At 48.6% G+C, this 14141-nt stretch overlaps 1 protein-coding gene across 4 annotated transcripts in view; it reads left to right on the top strand.

Moving 5' to 3' along the window:
* The window catches only part of LOC126262288 (TBC1 domain family member 31), a 296133-nt gene that overhangs the window by 14557 nt on the left and 267435 nt on the right, over window positions 1-14141 (top strand). The window lies entirely within an intron of this gene.

Here is a 14141-nt window from a genome sequence, read left to right as displayed (position 1 = left end):
ACAGAGGCATAGCGACAATCTTTCTTTCCACGAACAATACGAGACTGGAATAGAAGGGAGAACCGATTGAGGTACTCAAAGTACCCTCCGCCACACACCCTCAGGTGGCTTGCGGAGTATGGATGTGGATGTAGATGTAGATGTAGATGCTTTTTTAGGGTGGAAGTTTTAATGTGTTGCAGAGTGGCTGGCTTCTTTTTATGGTCAGTCAGCCATTGTAATCTGCTCTCGTTTTGATCTCTTCTACATGTTTCCTGCGTGTCTCTGTGGTTTTCTTATCCAATTTTGCCCATTTTAGTGTTTGTTGCCCTTCTGTCATTGTTGTGGTTTTCTTCTTTCTTCCATCTGTTTTTTGTATGTCTCGATTATTTTACTCGCACGCTTGTGGAATTATTTTAATCAGAACAAGGGACCAATGGCCTAGCAATTTGGTCCTTCCCCCTCTCCCCCCCCCCCTTCTTTTAAACCAACCAACCAACTTCTCACATCTTCTACTTATTAATTCTATGTTGAGGAATTTTGTCGATATTTTTTCATCCTCACAACAGCTGGGTCCCCTGTCATCCTTCGATTTGAGTAAAAATCTAAGGACTCCTGCAAGAGCGCTCCAGAGACCACCTTCAAGAGCTTTTCAATTTACTGGCGTCCTGCTCCTGCTCTGGAGTACCACTCCCTATCAATACCTACCCTCCCACTCCCATCCTCCCGACCCCTGGCCATGGCTTGCTGACCTTTTCCAATTTCTAAATCTCCCAAAAACACGTCCAACATCTCACAAAACACAGAACCCAAACAAAGCCAAAACACTATTTCTAACCCATCTACTGTTGTGTACAATATTTTGGGCTGCAGAGTGCTGTGGCAACTGTCATCGTAGGAAAGGTAAACAGAAGCAGAAATGATTAGTGAAAAAGTTGTCACTGCAAACAGAAGATTTACTTAACTTGTGTTTCTCAAAGTGTGCAAAGACTCATTACAAATAATGCAGCAAGAAATAGAGACCCGCTCGTACAATAGCAACAAGGATGAGGCTCTCTCTGCTAAAGCACGAACAATGGAGTTGGAGCCCTGACTAGGCAGCTCCCACATAGTGTGTCCGCAGCTCATGATCTAGTGGCTAGCGTTGCTGTCTCTGGTTCACGGGGTCCTGGGTTCGATTCCTGGCTGGGTTGGGGATTTTCTCTACCTGGGGACTGGGTGTTTGTGTTGTCCTCATCATTTCATCATCATTCATGAATGTGACGAGATTGTACTGTGTAATGATTGGTACTTTGTATGGGCACTAATAACAGTGCAGTTGAGCGTACTGCAAACCAATCATCATCATCGTCCTGCATAGTGTTATGTAGTGAACTGGCTCCAAGTGCAAGTGGGATGTGGGGCTGCCGCCAACCCTCCTAATTTGTGGCAGCAGAGGCGCTTGTACTCCAGTGCCGCTGGAGGCTTGGCTCAGTTGATATGAATTAACAAAACTGCAAGACAAGCACACAAAAGGGAATGTAAGCCACAAAGGTGGGCATCCAATCAAAATATGTGTAATAAAAACTGTAAGATCACATTTTCAACTGAGAACTCAGAAAATGAGTACAAACATTTCTTTGTCAGGAATAATTTGAGTTACCTTTTTAAGAGATTTCCATGATGCACACATAAGTCTTTTGCAGTTTGTTAAACCATATTTGACCACTGCTGTATGGGCTGTGGTCTGCTATTTTTAGATTAGTTCTTTGCCTAAAGCAATTTTTTTTTTTATTTCCAGTATTGTCGTCATGTATGTCATTGCATTTTCTATAGTCTTTTTGATGATGTACAAAAAAATTAAATTACCTTATATAAATACAAGGAAAGCCAAACAATGGCTGAAGGAGCCATGGCCTTTGGGTCCCAGGGCTGTCTGCTCTTCATCTGTCCCCACACTCAATGTGACAGCCCCTTGAACAAACACGGCCTACCAAAGGTTGCAAAGGAAAGGGAGAAGAATAATAATTGGGACAAGGCTCTTCCAGTGCATCTGGGCATGCTAGATCCCCCCACACAGTCGGATTCTGAGCCGATGTTTTGAATGTGGTTCGATCCCCACTGGTGACAGGCAGTGCCCGTGCAGCATGACCGGTAATCCTGGCCCCTGAGTGCCGGAGCAAATGACTCAGTGATTACCATTTGCAACCTTTACCTACCTCCATGCAGGCCACGTACTTACTGCTTGAGAACTTCGATGTGCACCCCTCGTTACGGGGGAATCTGGTAGGGGCCTCCCACCGCACCCTTTCAGCTATCAATCTAATAATCTATTCCCCTAATCATTTGACTTTGCTATACTGGTCTGCCCAGGGACTCGCGGTTCTTTTGTGAGTTTGTGTGTGGCTTACATGGGGCCCTGACCTATTGTTCCTGCCCTGACTGCATTTCCTTCACCCTGCCCTCCCTTCCTATCCTCGGTCCTTCCCCATTGCCCCCTCCTTCCCTCTCTTGGTGTTCTGATTTATATCAACCTGGCTATTCAGCTGGTTCCCTGTATTGTTTGGAATTTTGTTCTTTCTGACTGTTCTTTCATCCTTTTTGGCATTTAGGTCCACACTTGAAGTTTGACCTCCACTTCTAAATTTTCTGTTTTTAGTATGAGCCATTTGGGGAAGAACTCCCTCCCTAGCGTCTGCAGTGTGGATTCGTATCCCCCCCCCCCCTTTCTTCCCTCTTCCCTTCCTCACTGTAGGCCCCTTCCACCTTCCTAGGTCACCAACATGTGTAGCCAGTCCATGTGGTGGGGCTGTTATGTACCCATCTGGCTGAGCCCCCTGACAACACAGGGATCACAGTACTGATACCCGAGCTGTTTCCTCACCATGTCTGCCAAGGAGTGGTTGCTTATCTTCTTGGAGTATTGGAACTCCCAGCAATGGCCGCCGTGTCAGGCGGCCCTTGCTGTGGAGCCCATTGGTGGAGCTCCTGATCAGAGTGGGTGGTATCAGGGCAGATGCTTGGCGCATGAAGCACATCAGGCTGCAAAAATCTGGCTGTTCTCAAACAGCCGTCTCTTTGAATGGTGAAGGATCATTGAATGCTGCTTCGTATGACCTGGCAACTTCCCGTTCCTGGCTACACCATGGGAGGAGAGCCAGGCTTACCGTCTTGGGATGAAACACTTTCCATGCTACCTCATCTGTACTAGGACAGATGGGGACACACTCACCACCACAAAGAAATTGTTTTTTGTGGAGAATATCGAGTACAAGTTTGGTGAACTGGAGTCTCATATTAAGATGCGGTCAGTCTCTCTGTCAATCAAAGCTTCTTCTGCTGACCAGTCTGCTGCTCTTCATGCTTGTGATCATCTTGGCAATGCCCCAGTGTCTATTACTCCTCACCAATCTCTGAATATGGCCCAGGGAGTGAACTTTCATAGTGACCTCAGCCTGAAAACTGAAGAGGAACTCTGTGCTAATCTGGAGTGACACGGCATTCATTTTGTTTGACATGTGCAGAAGGGTTGCAAAGACGACCACACTGATACTGGTGCCTTCATTCTGGCTTTTGAGGTGGATACACACCCAGATAAGGACAAGGCTATGTGCTACAGATGTGACGTAAAGCAGTACATACCACCATGCATGAGGTGCTTTCGGTGGTTTTGTGTCTTTCCGCTGTACCCTTGACCCTTCTTGTGGTGACTGTGGACATTGACTCCATGAGGGAATCCCTTGTGTTCTACCACCCGTGACTCCATGAGGGAATCGCTTGTGTTCTACCACCCGTATGTGTCACTTGTTATGACCGCCACTCATCTTGCTCGTGGGATTGCCCAACTTGCTAGAGAGAGAAGAAGATCCGAGAGTACAAATCCCTGGATCGTCTGTCTTATGCTGAGGCTTGCCAGAAGTATGAGAGACTCCATCCAATGTCACTATCTTCAACTTCTGCCTCTGCTACATTCTTTCCACCTCCCATCGCTTCCATATCGCAGCTCCTTCCCCTCCCCCTCCCTCTCTCCCCCTACCCCCTGCCCCCTCCCCTCCCTCTCTCCCCCCTCGCCCTCCCCTATCCCCTCACCCCTCCCCTCCCCCCTCCCCTCCCCCCTCCCCTCTCCCCTCCCCTCTCCCCTCTCCCCTCCCCTCTCCCCTCCCCTCTCCCCTCCCCTCTCCCCTCCCCTCTCCCCTCCCCTCCCCCTCTCCACTCACCTTCTCCCCTCCCCTCCCCCTCTCCACTCACCTTCTCCCCTCCCCTTCCCCCATCTCCACCCCACTCTCCCCTGCCCCTCTGCCCTACTCTTCCCCCTACTCTCCCTTCTCCCCTCCCTATCTCCCCTCCCCATCTCGTTGCCCTCAAACTCTCCTCTCCCTCTCGCCCTCTTCCGTCCCTCTCGCCCTCTTCCGTCCCTCTCGCCCTCTTCCGTCCCTCTCTCCCTCTTCCGTCCCTCTCTCCCTCTTCCGTCCCTCTCTCCCTCTTCCGTCCCTCTCTCCCTCTTCCGTCCCTCTCGCCCTCTTCCGTCCCTCTCGCCCTCTTCCGTCCCTCTCGCCCTCTTCCGTCCCTCTCGCCCTCTTCCGTCCATCTCGCCCTCTTCCGTCCATCTCGCCCTCTTCCGTCCATCTCGCCCTCTTCCGTCCATCTCGCCCTCTTCCGTCCATCTCGCCCTCTCCCCCCTCGCCCTCTCCCCCCGCGCCCCCTCCCCCCTCGCCTCCTCCCCCCGTGCCCCCTCCCTGTCCCCGCCGGCCCTCCCCCTCCCCCCCCCCCACTGTCTCGTCATCACATTGCAGTCCAGCCCGTTCTCCATCTCTTGGGCAAGGACACCTCCTGGGTGCGTTTTTCACCATGCCTATGCAGTGTCACATTCTGTCCCAACGATGACCATGGACTTCTTTGCACCTCATATCCAGCACGGTAGACAGTCAGTTGCGGTGGGGCCGCCATGTACCCTGGTTGTAGCCCCCTGACAACACAGGGATCGCTCTGCTGATGCCTGCACAGTTAACTCCCCACGTATGCCAAGGAGCAGATGTCCGACACCCTGGGGCATCAGGACTCCCGGCAATGGCCATCCTGCTAGGTGGCCTTCGCTGCGGCTGAGTGGTGCCTGTGGTGAGGGCCCCTGGTCGGATTGTGTGGTATCAGGGCAAATGAAATGCCATGAGGCATAGTACGTCATCTCTTGCTGGTGGTCCGCCGCCTGCAGTCTCTAAGTGGGCAAAGTCTAACTTCAATGCCAAGAAATATGACCCCAAGTCATTCCCCTCCCTGGCCACACCATGGGAGGAATGCCAGGCTAAGGATGGCAGTGAAGCTTATTCGTCCCGTTTCCTCGTATGTACAAGAATGGGAAATCTTGTGGAGCATTTGGAGGACAAGTTTGGGGAGGTGGAGGGCTTGTCCAAAATGCGCTCTGGATCAATTTTGATAAAAACAGCATCCTCTACCCAGTCACGTGCATTACTCGCTTGTGGAATGTTGGGGGATGTTTTTGTTACCATCATGCAGGGATCTTCTTTTGCATTCTGATGACGTGCTGCACGCCAATTTAGAGCGACGAGGTGTTCATTTTGTCGAGCACGTCCTTTGGGGTCCAAGGGATAACCAGTTTGCCACCAGTGCCTTCATCTTGGCCTTCGAGGGTAACACATTGCCCGAGGATGTCAAGGTGATGTGACATCAAGCCAAATGTCACTCCCCCAATGCGGTGCTTCAAGTGCTGGAAGTTTGGCCATCTGTCTTTCCACTGTACTTCCAGCCCCACGTGTCGAGATTGTGAATGTCCATCGCATCCCAATACTCCATGTGCCCCACCTCCCATTTGTGTCAACTGCGGAGAGCATCATTCACCTTGCTCACCAGACTGCAGGATTTTACAGAAAGAGAGGAAAATCATGGAATATAAGACCCTGGACCGACTGACCTACACTGTGGCTAAGAGGAAATTTGAACGCCTACATCCTGTGGCTATGACCACCTCATATGCCGCCGCTACGAACAAGTTGTTGCCCCATCAGTTCCTCGAATTCCTGCTGCCCCTCAGAAGTGGGAGACTACAGCTGCCCCCTTGATGGTGGGCCACACTTCCCTCCCTGTTGCTTCCGCACCACTTACTTTGGGAGCAACACCCCCCCCCCCCCCCCAACCATCAGGGATTTCAGTCCCCACTTCTGAAACAGAGAAGCATAAGGCTTCAACTCCTCTTGCATAGGATTGGGTCTCTTGGGTCACTCACTTCCCAGGTTTCTGCTAGTGGGAAAGATGACACCTGCCATTGGCTGAAGAGCCAAAAAGCAGCTGTTCGTAGGGCTTCACGCTCATCCTCAGTCCCTGAGACTGATTCAGTGAAGTCCTCCACACCAGAGAAACCCAAGTAACAGCGCAAGAAATCAAAAAAGAAGACCCCCGGACCAAGGAACTTACAGTGGCACCCACACCACTGCTACCTACAAGCTCTGCGTCTGAGGATGGGGTGGAGCTTCTGGCATCCGCTGAGGACCTGGATCTCGCCAGACCCTCAGACACAATGGATATAGACTGTTCAGGCAAAAAGTTGGTTGCAGCAGGTGACCCTGAGGTGTAAACTGCCTCATTGAATGTTCCATGCCTTCCCAGTCTCATGATGATGGCATCCTCCAGTGGAATTGCAGCGGTTTTTTCCACTGTCTGGCTGAGCTTTGGCAACTGTTAAGCCTTACACCTGCTTTCTGCATTGCCCTCCAGGAAATGTGGTTCCTGGCAATGTGGACCCCTGCCCTCTGCGGCTATAAAGGATATTACAGGAACTGTAGCGACTATAATAGAGTGTCACGTGGAATTTGCGTTTATCTGCTAAACTCAGTCTGTAGTGAAACTGTGCCCCTTCAAACCCCCTTTGAAGATGTGGCTGTCAGAATACGGATGACGTAGTAAATAACTGTCAGCAATGTATATCTTCCTCCAGATGGTGCAGTACCCCTGAACGTTTTAGCTACACTGATTGTTCAACTCCCTAAACTTTTCCTACTTTTGGGAGATTTTAATGCCCATAACCCCTTGTGGGGTGGCACCGTGCTTACTGGTCGAGGCAGAAATGTCGAGAAAGTTTACTGTCACAACTCGACCTCTGCCACTTAAATACTGGGGCCGCCACACATTTCGGTGTGGCTCAGGATAGTTACTCGGTCATTAATTTATCAATTTGCAATCCAGGAATTCTCCCTGTCATTGCCCTGGCGTCAGGCCCACGGGCGCCTGCCCAGATGGGCTTTAAACAAGGTGGACTAGGAAATTTTCACCTCTGATGTCACCGTTGAGTCTCCTCCACATGGTAACATTGATGTTATGGTTGAGCAGGTGACTACCACAATCGTTTCTGTGGCAGAAAACAGGAATCCTCGCTCTTTAGGGTGCCCCCAGTGAAAGACAGTCCCTTTGTGGTCGCTGGAAGTCACTGAGGCTATTAAGGAGCATCGGCGAGCTCTACAGTGACATAAGCGGCACCTTCCCTTGAGCATCTGATAGCCTTTATGCGGCTCTGTGCCCGTGTATGCCAGCTTATAAAACGATGGAAACAGGAGTGTCGGGAGAGGTACGTGTCGACCATTGGGTGCTATTCGTCACCTTCCCAAGTCTGGACGAAGATCAGACATCTTTTTAGGTACCAGACCCCAACAGGTATCCCTGGCGTTAACATCAATGGCATGCTATGTTCTGATGCAAATGCGATTGCCGAGCATTTTGCTGAGCACTATGCTCGAACCTCTGCATTGGAGAACTACACCCCAGCCTTTCGCACCCTCAAATGGTGGATGGAAAGGAAAGTCCTCTCGTTCACTACATGCCACAGTGAACCCTATAATGCTCCATTTATGAAGTGGGAGCTCCTCAGTGCACTTGCACATTGCCCCGACACAGCTCCTGGGCCAGATCGGATCCACAGTCAGATGATTAAACATCTCTTGTCTGACTACAAGCGCCATCTCCTTGTCATCTTCAACCAGGTTTGGTGTGACAATGTCTTTGCATTGTAATGGCAGGAGAGCACCATCGTTCCAGTGCTCAAACCCTTTAAAAACCCACTTGAAGTGGATAGCTATTGGTCCATCAGCCTCACCAACGTTGTTTGTAAGCTGCTGGAATGTATGTTGTGTCGGCAGTTGGGTTGGGTCCTGGAGTCACGTGGCCTACTGGCTCCATGTCAGAGCGGCTTCTGCCAGGGGCACTCTACCACTGATAATCTTGTGTCCCTCAAGTCTGCCACCCGAACAGCCTATTCCAGACACCAACACTGCGTTGCCATCTTTTTTGATCTACGCAACGCGTATGACACCACCTGGCAACATCATATCTTTGCCACATTATATGGGTGGGGTCTCCGAGACCCGCTCCCGATTTTTGTCCAGAATTTCCTGTCGATCCGTGCTTTCCATGTCCGATCCCACAGTTCCTCCCATATCTGGGAGAATGGGGTCCCACAACACTCTGTAATGAATGTATCACTATTTTTAGTGGCCAACAGCGGTCTAGCAGCAGCTGTAACGCCATCTGTCGCATCCTCTCTGTATGCAGACAACGTCTGCATTTCATCATTTCATACTGATTCACCAGTACTGGTGTTGCTGAGCAGTGCCTACAGGGAGCCATCCACAAAGCGCATCATGGGCTCTCGCCCATGGCTTCTAGTTTTCGGCCGCTAAGTCGTGTTTCAGCACTTCTGTCAGCCTCGCACCATTCATCCAGAACCAGAACTTTACTTTCATGATGATCCACTCACTATAGTGGAGACATATCGATTCTTAGGACTGATTTTTGACTCCCGTTTGACTTGACTACCTCACCTTCATCAGCTTAAGCGGAAGTGCTGGCAGCACCTCAATGCCCTCTGCTGCCTGAGCAACACCAACTGGGGTGCAGATCGCTCCACTCTGCTGCAGCTCTACAAAGCCCTTGTTCAATCCCGCCTTGACTATGGGAGTCTGGTTTATGGTTTGGCGACGCCCTCGGTGTTGTGTGTACTCAACCCAGTGCACCACTGTGTCATTCGCCTAGCGATGGGGAGCTTTTAGAACAAGTCCGGTGACCAGTGTACTGGTCGAGGCTAAAGTCCCTTCATTGCGGATCTGACATGCTCAACTGCTCGCCAGTTACATTGCACACATTCGTAGTTCTCCTGAGCGTCTGAATTACTGTCTCCTTTTTCCACCCGTGGCAGTTCATCTCCCGCATCGGCGGCCCAGGTCAGAGCTAACGATTGCGGTTCGCATGCGATTCCTTCTGTCTGAACTGGAGTCCTTCCCTTTACCATCTCCCATGCAGGTCCGTCCGCATACACGTCCATTGTGTACACCTGGGCCGCAGATTCGTCTGGACCTTTCGCATGACCTTAAGGACTCAGTTACTCCTGCCGCTCTCTGCTGTCACTTCCTCTCGATTCTTGACAAGTTCATGGGCTCTGAAGTGGTTTACACTGATGGGTCGATGGCTCGATGGCTGATGCACATGTTGGCTTCGCCTACGTTCACTGAGGCCATTTTGTACAGCATTCCTTGCCCAGTGTCTGCAGTGTATTCACTGCAGAGCTGGTAGCCATTTGTCGTGCACTTCAGTATAACCATTCATGCCCAAGGGAATCGTTTCTTCTGTGTACTGAGTCTTTGAGCAGCCTACAAGCTATCGACCAGTGCTTCCCTCGCCATCCTTTGGTTGCGTCCATCCAGGAGTCCATCTATGCCCTGAACTGGTCCCGTCGTTCAGTGGTGTTTGTGTGGACCCCAGGACACGTCAGCATCCCAGGCAATGAACTTGCCGACAGGCTGGTCAAACAGGCTACATGGAAACCGCTTCTGGAGATGGGCATATGTGAACCTGACCTGCGTTCTGATTTACACCGTAGGGTTTTTCGGCTTTGGGAGACGGAGTGGCATGACAGTACACACAGAAAACTGCATGTCATTAAGGAGACTACGAATGTGTGGAAGACTTCCATGCAGGCCTCTCTCAGGGAATCAGTTGTCCTCTGCCGTCTCCGCATTGGCCTCTCTTGGGTGACCCATGATTACCTCCTGCGCCGTGCAGACCCGCCTGAGTGTCGGTGCGGCACCTGGTTGACAATGGCCCATATTCTGGTGCACTGTTCCACTTTGACTGCCCTGCGACGAAATCTTGGGTTTCCAGACTCGTTGCCACTAATTTTATCTGACAATGCTTCATCGGTTGATTTAGTTTTACGTTTTATTTGTGCGGGTTGGTTATATCATTTGATCTAAGTTTTAGCACATGTCCTTCATACCTCTGTGTTCTCCACCCTAGTGCTTCTAGGGTGGAGGTTTTAATGTGTTTGAGTGGCTGGTTTCTCCTTTTTTATTCTCATGGTCAGCCAGCCATGGTAATCTGATTTGTTCTTTTAATCTCTTCATCCCATTTCTTGCATTTCTGTGGTTTTCTTGTCCCCTTTTGCCCATTTACATGTTTGTTGCCCTTCATTGTTCTTGTGATTTTTCCTTTCATTCCGTTTTGAGTTGTCAGTCTCGTTTGTATTATTCTCACACTTGTGGCATTGTTTTATTCAGAACAAGGGTCAGATGACCTTGTAGTTTGGTCCCTTTCCCCCCTCTTAATCCAACCAACCAACCTTCTCAATGGCAAGATAGCATAGTTGTCCCAATCCTTAAGCCAGGCAAGAACCCAACGTCTCTCGACATTTACTGGGTGATTAGTGTGACCAACTTACTCTGTAAGCTGCTTGAAAGGTTGGTTGCCCGCAGATTATGTTGGTCCTCAAATCTCGTGGCCTTTTGCCTCTCCATTAGTGTGGTTTTCAGCAGGGATGACCTACAACCAACCATCTGTTTAGGTTGGAAGCAACAATGAGTCAGGCATTTTTCTAAATGCCAGCACATTATCACAGTCCTTTTTGACCTGAGTAAGGCATATGACACCTCTTGGCATCATCACAATTTACTCGCTGTCCATGACAGTGGTGTTAGAGGCCATATACCGATTTTTATTTGTGAGGCTTTGTCCCACTGTCGGCACTTCATTCAGCTCCCCATGGGTCCAAGAGAATGGCATCCCACAGGACTCTGTATGAATGACTTCTGTTGGGCCACTGGTCACCTCTGTGTTGTATGTTGATGATTTTTGCATTTGATGCTGCTCCCTTACGTAGCCGCTTCTGAATGCTATCTCAAAGGTGCCACCCTGTAGGCCTCTGCATGTGCTCTTTTCCATGGTTTCCATTTCGCCCATACAAAAATGTGGGCCGTGCATTTCTGCTGCTGTACCATGGTCCATCCTGACCCTGAACCCTGTTTAGATACCCAACACTTGGATGTTGAAGCACAGTCCATTTCTTGGGCGTTGTTTTCAGTAAAAAGCTGACCTGGCTGTCCATATTTGTCGCCTGAAGACTAGCTGCATGTGCAACCTTAAAGCACTCTGCTTCCTTGCCCAAACATCTAGCGGCAAGGTTCATGTTACTCTTATCTGTATTTACTGGCTCATGATTTTGTCCCGAGTGAACTATGGTTGCCAGACATGTAGCTCAGCAGCTCCTTCAGCATTGTGCATCTGATGACTAGTGCCTTTCGGACTAGTCCCATAGACATTCTCCTTGTTGAGGGGGGGCTGTTTCCTCTTCAGATTCAATGGTACCAGCTCTTGGCCGCCTACGCAATCACCATTCGACAACTCCCTGATCAACTTTTATATCCCATTCTCTTTACCTATGAAGGGTGTCCTCGTCCTGCTACCCATCTTCGAATGGGATTAAAAGTTGGAATGCGCTTCGCTTTCCACTGCCAAGATCTCCATCTCCTCTCCCTGGACTATGCTCCCCATGTTTTCCCGTGAATTCCTGTGTGTCAGGCTATGGATGAGGACTGATCTCTTCCAAGGTCCTAAAGTCTCAGTTGTCCTCATGAGCTTTTGGCGTCTGTTACGTTAGGTTCTTCAGGAGTTACAGGATGCTACCAGTCTTTTACAATGATGTTCTAAAACTGTAGATCAGGTGGGGTTGCTTTTACTTCTCCTGCTGATATGGAGAATTATTCCCTGTAGTATGTTTGTGGCAAAACTGACAGCGGATTTTATTAAAAGAGCCTCCCTTGACAGCGTACAGACTCGATGAGCATTCTCCAGGTTGTCAATTGATGCTATTCATGCCATCCTTTGGTCTTCGCAATTCGTGATCTGCTCGCTAACTTTTGCCATGCTGCCTCTTCAGTTGACTTTCTCTGGGTCCCAAGTCATGTGGATATTCTGAGGAATGAACTGGTCAACCATTTGGCTACAGGAGCACTTACTCTCTCCCCACTTGCTTTACTGATCCCATGTGGGAATTTGCAGGTGCATTTGAGATCTCTGTTCACTTGGAAATCTAATGATGTCTGGTGGGCTATTGCCCCATGTAGTAAACTATGGACAATCAAGGAGCCTACTGCAGCATGGTGCTCTTTCTTCCATTTCTCCCAGAATAAATCCACAGTCCTATGTTGTCTCCACATTGATCATATCATGTTAACCATTGTTTTGTTTTGTGTAATGAGTGACCCCTACATTGTGCTTGTGGAGCCTTACTGAAAGTAGCTCGTGTTTTGGGGTCCACCCCCCCCCCCCCCATTTTTTCTCCACTGTGCTAAGTATAGACTTACGGACTTATTGCCTCTAATATAGGGGGACGATTCATGGATGGATGATCTGGTTCTCAGTTTTCTCGGTGAAAATAGTTTTTATTCTTAGGTATAAGGTTTTAATCTACCCCTGGAGCAGGGAAGGGGAGGGCTGGATGGGAATGGTGCATCTCCCGCTGCTGTACACTAGGTGTGCAGGTTCCCCGACCCTACCCCCTATACCAGGCTACTCTTTCAACCTCTTTTGCTCTGTTTTAATTGATTTTAGATTTAATTTGTCTCCTTCCTGGCACACCCTGTTTTCCATTCTAGGTGTCTCACTCTGTTGAGTGGTGGGTGCTCTTGACTGTAGTGGGTCAGGGGTGGGACAGCTGTGGGTGGGACATTTATTGTCACTTGCAGAGTCCCGTGTTTGTCCATCTGCTGACTGCCCTATTTCTTTCATCTTGCTTTTGTTCTTGACAGTACAAAAGATATCCATTAAGTTTTTAGCTTTCTTGCTTTTACTGTTAAGAACCTCCGGACTAGCAGGAAACATTCTCTGTGGATGTCTCTCAGACTGAGAGACTGATGGTCTTGTTGCTTGGTCCCTTGCATCCTCCCCCTGTCCAAATCAACCAACCAGCCAAATGTGGTCTTATTCTGCATGTACATTAGTTGCCTGAAATGTTTAGAGAAATTCCTGCCAGTCGCCCCAGTGTAACACACTTGTATTCATTACACAATATCTCATACTGTAATTTAAGTTTTAAAATTGTATTGTTATTGTGCTATATGACCACTCCATTTGTGTTATTGTAAGATAGTTACTTTTTTTACCATCTCTGCTGATGACTGCAATGGACTGAAACTATGATCCTGCAAAATTATTAATTGCAGTTGAGACTGTGTAAAAGTAAAAAGTTGTAATGTTGAAGTGTAGTTTTATTGATAGTATTTTTATTGACAGACTAACTGGTACCTTTCAGTACAACCATCCCACTACTGATATGCTGTGAAAACTTCCAGTTATATTGGCAAATAAAGCAAGATATTCCAGTAGGAGAAACAGTGTTATAGGAAACACTGTGGAATCCGTTTCTTCCTGCCCATTCTATAGCAGTCTTTTCTTGGACCCCAGTTTCTAAATGATTTCCACATTCTACCAACATTTTGCACTACTTATCTACCTATTTCCAAAACAGGTATCCATCTAGTATCTGCCAAATGAACCATGACAACAGTTATTCAGTGAACATAAAAGAATCAATTTTCTAACCCCCTCCCATCATCCATACTTATTTTGTAGAGGTAGGAAATCCCTCAAAAAGGTACAATTTTATGAAATTTATTAGCAGCCCAGATTCAAATATTTACAGCTTCTGGTTCACTAATAAATTTAATAAAATTGTAGCCGATTTGTGGATTTCCTTGCTCTGTGAGACAAATTGTGCTATTGTGGACGCACTGCAACTTGCCACTGTATGGAAATGCATCAAGATATCACTGTTTTAAGTTTTCTGTCATTTTCCGAAATCACTTGAGATAAATGTTGGGATGATTTGTTTGGAAATAAAAACACAATCAGTT

Source organism: Schistocerca nitens, chromosome 6 (genome assembly GCF_023898315.1).
Source record: "Schistocerca nitens isolate TAMUIC-IGC-003100 chromosome 6, iqSchNite1.1, whole genome shotgun sequence".
Classification (NCBI taxonomy): domain Eukaryota; kingdom Metazoa; phylum Arthropoda; class Insecta; order Orthoptera; family Acrididae; genus Schistocerca; species Schistocerca nitens.
The sequence above is the reverse complement of the archived record's forward strand: the minus strand, read 5'-3'. Positions and strand labels throughout refer to the sequence as shown.